Source organism: Amblyomma maculatum, chromosome 6 (assembly GCF_055883805.1).
Source record: "Amblyomma maculatum isolate TAMU_Amacu chromosome 6, ASM5588380v1, whole genome shotgun sequence".
NCBI classification, from domain to species: domain Eukaryota; kingdom Metazoa; phylum Arthropoda; class Arachnida; order Ixodida; family Ixodidae; genus Amblyomma; species Amblyomma maculatum.
In genome coordinates this window covers 151,176,268-151,180,660 of record NC_139349.1, presented here as the reverse complement: position 1 = coordinate 151,180,660, position 4,393 = coordinate 151,176,268, and positions in this window count along the sequence as shown.

The following is a 4,393-nucleotide window of genomic DNA, read 5'->3' as shown; positions in this document are numbered from 1 at the left end:
TGAGCGGTGGAAGAGCGGCCAAACGCTCAAGTTCGGCTATAGGAGTGTGCTTAGGTAGACCGGTAATAGTGTGTAGTGTTGCGCGATGAAGGCGTTCGACCTTAGCGAAGTCAGTCTTCGACAGGTGGAGGACGGGTGTGCCATAGAGGATTTTTCCGACCGCCGCTGCTCGAGCCATCGCACGGCAGGCATGTTGCCGCGCACCGCCGAGCCGGTTGGACAGGCGACGAATAGTGTGTAGCAGTGCTAGCCAAAGGCGTTGTAGCTGATGAACCCATTTCTGGGAACTGTTGCAGCTTGAGATGGGCAGGCCAAGAATGCGGATTTCCCCATTTGAGGAGGTGATGATGTGTCCTCCGATGTGAAGATGGATCTACATACTGGGGCAATTGGTTTTATGTTTTCCGTCGATACTAATCAATTCTCTTTTATGTGGTGCGAGTTCGAGGCCAATTTTGGTTAGTGTATCTTCAAGACAAAGGGCCGTCTGAAGTTCAGTCTGCATAGAATATTTGTCTACGTAATCCGCTGCCTCAGTCCAGACGGTAATATTATTACTTAGCTGTATTCGCTGTTCGTGATGAGGATGAACAAGTGCAACAGACTCCGAGAAGACGACGACGCTGAGTGTTGTGAAATCGGTGCCCTCATCAACGTTAGCTGTGCGGACAGCTTTTGGACTGTAAATCTTCCACGTAACATCTCTTGGTGGAAGTGAATCTATTCGAACCCCTGTCACAAGCTGGATCTCCGCAGCGGCCGCCACATCGGAGCCACCACAATGACCACAGACGCCTCTACCTCTACAGCCGCCGCACCTGCTGTTGTAATGGCCAACCCCCGTAACCCCGGAACCTTGTGCGAAACCGACGACGTCGACATAGACGACTGGCTAGCCCTACGTGCGCGTGAGCTAGTACAACAGGTGGGATGCCACACTCATGCTCGCGAATGTAATATTTTACTTGGCTGGGACCGCGCGGGTGTGGTTTGATACCTACGAAGACGAGCTAACATCTTAGGATATTTGCAAACAGAATCTCCACGACCTATTCGGAAAGCCTATTGGCCGCCACATTGCCGCCAAAAAAGCGCTCGCCTCTCGCGCCCAAACGTCTACGGAGCCTTATCTCACTTACATCCAAGACGTCCTGTCTCTATGCAGCAAAGTCGACCAAGGCATGCCTTCCTCCTGAAACTGCCGTTTACATCTCTATGTCGCCATTTCCACCCGTCCCAGATGGCGATTATCTCGCTTGTCCCATTATTGATGTCATGCTGCCGCGGCACGTCACCCTTCCTCATCTCATTGTGCACATCTCCCAGAACCGCACCACTCTCCCTGTCCTTAACTTCAGCTTTTCAACTCAAGTTCTGCTCGAGGGAATTTCATTAGCTGCCCTGTCCCTGATTACCGATTGTGCCATTTCAGCTCAGTCTACAGATCATACAACTGTCGTCCCTGCCAACAACCCCTCGTCGTCCACATCGTGCCCTGATCCACTTAACAGCATGATTGCAGCTGATCTGCAACCTGAATTCGCCGCTGAATTACACAAGCTTTTGTTTACCTACAGTGACCTTTTAGACTTCGGTACCCGCCCATTGGGTCAAACGACAGTTGTCGCCAACAGCATTGACACCGGTGACGCCAGTCCTATTCACAGGCGGCCCTATCGTGATTCGCTTGCCCAGCGACGCGTCATTCAAACGGAGGTCGAAAAGATGTTAGCGAACGACATAATCGAGCCTTCCAGTAGCCCCTGGGCATCCCCTGTCGTGTTGGTCAAGAAGAAGGATACCAGTTGGAGATTCTGCGTTGACTACCGTCATTTGAATAAAATAACCAAAAAAGATGTATATCCTCTTCCGCGCATCGACGACGCGCTTGATAGTTTGCACGGAGCCAGCTACTTTTCATCCATCGCCCTTCGCTCCGGCTACTGGCAGATTTCTGTCGACGAGAGAGACCGTGAAAAAACAGCGTTCATCAATTCAAAGTCAAGCCTTTTGGCCTATGTAACGCCCCTGCAACTTTCGAACGGATGATGGACTCATTGCTGTGCAGCTGCAAGTGGGCGACTTGTCTTTGTTACTGAGACGACGTCATTGTTTTCTCGTCCACTTTTGACAGCCATCTCTCTCGCCTTTCTACCATTCTCGAGCTATTCTGCCGCGCCGGCCTTCAACTCAACTCAAATAAATGCAGTTTCGGCTATCGGGAAATCAAAGTGCTTGGTCACTTGGTTAATGCTTCCAGTGTTCAGCCTGACACTGACAAGATACGTGCCGTCAGAGATTTTCCCACTCCGCGTTCATCCAGCGATGTCCGAAGCTTTATTGGCCTATGTTCCTATTTCCGACGATTTGTCCCGAACTTCGCAATCCTTGCTCGTCCGCTCACCTAACTCCTCAAGAAAGACGTTTCATTCTATTGGGGGCCTGAACAAGTTACAGCTTTCTCAGAGCTTATTGCTGCTCTAACTACTCCACCAGTCTTGGCCCACTTCAACCCTTCCGCCAATACTGAACTCCGTACCGACGCAAGTGGCCATAAAATAGGAGCTATACTCGCTCAGCGGCAAATCGGCCGTACAAGGGTGATTGCGTATGGCAGCCGTCTCCTCTCAACACCCGAACAAAATTATTCTATTACAAAGCGAGAGTGCCTGGCGCTTGTCTGGGCTATTAGAAAATTCCGCCCTTATTTATTTGGCCGCCATTTTACTATGATAACAGACCATCCTGCCTTGTGCTGGCTTTCCTCTCTGAAAGATCCTACTGGCCGTTTGGGGCGCTGGGCGCTACGAATACAAGAATACACCTTTTCCATCGTCTACAAGTCCGGCCGGCTTCACCAAGATGCAGACTGTTTGTCACGTCATCCCGTCGACTCCCCTAGTCCTACAGACTCTGACGATCATGCATGTGTCTTGTCTGTCTCCGCCTTTAGTAACATTGCCAAGGAACAGCACGTAGATCCTTCTCTGCATTCCATTATCCTCCGTCTTACCTCCAACCGCCCTGACCCATCTCTCGCCTTATTTGTGCTCCACGACAACACCCAATACCGACGTAATGTGCGACCAGATGGCACAGACCGTTTGCTCGTCGTTCCCCAACACCTGCGTTCCACCATCCTTGAACAGTTCCATGATGCTCCCACGGCTGGCCACTTGGGTGTCTCTCGCACATACGACAGCCTGCGCCGACGTTTCTACTGGCCGGGGCTCTACCGCTCTGTCCAGCAGTACATTGCTGCATGTGAACTGTGTCAGCGTCGGAAGAAGCCCACAATTTTGCCTTCAGGTCATATGCAGCCGATACCCATACCAACTGACCCGTTTTCCCGTATAGTCGTTGACCTCCTTGGCCCCTTTCCAGTTTCCAACTCGGAGAACAAATGGATCGCCGTCGCCGCCAATTACGCTACTCGGTACGCTATTACCCGAGCCATCCCGACCAGCTGCGCCACAGACGTCGCTGACTTCCTTCTAGAAAACGTAATTCTTCATCATAGTGCTCCTCGTGAACTACTAACTGACCGTGGCCGCTGTTTCCTGTCGCGAGTGGTTGACGAAATTCTCCGTTCGTGCTCCGTCCGCCACAAATTCACCACCGCATATCACCCCCAGACCAACGGCCTCACGGAACGTCTAAACCGTACCCTCACAGACTTGCTGGCCATGTACGTGTCTGACGACCATCGAGATTGGGACGTTCATCTCCCCTTTGTCACATTCGCCTACAATTCATCTGTCCATTCTACCGCTGGATACTCCCCATTTTATTTATTATTTGGCCGACACCCGTTACTACCCTTCGACACCTCTCTACCCGCAGCAGACGCCACCAGTACTTACACCAGTGATGCCGTTACCCGCGCTCATGATGCCCGCCGGATAGCTCATGCCAGGCTCTCTGCATCCCAAGACTCCCAAAAGATGCGGTACGACGGCCGCCCCCGTGATGTGCACTACACTCCTGGATCTCTCGTTTTGCGGTGGCTCCCGTGCCGTCGAGTGGGCTTGTGTGAAAAACTTTTGCCTCGTTACACCGGCCCTTACAGTGTTTGGCGCCCCGTGACCGACGTCACCTACGAAGTTTAATCTGTGGTTCCGAAGTCCCCGTCCACAGCTCCAACCTCCGAAATAGTGCATGTGTCCCGTATAAAGCCCTATTATCAACGTTCTATTTCGCTAACATAGACCGCACCGCGACTGTGCTTTTCCCGCGGGGGGGGGGGGGGGGTAGTGTTACTTAGCTGTATTCGCCGTTCGTGATGAGGATGAAGAAGTGCAACAGACTCCGAGAAGGCGACGACACTGAGTGTTGTGAAATCGGTGCCCTCATCAACGTTAGTTGTGCGGACAGCTTTGGGACTGTAAATCTT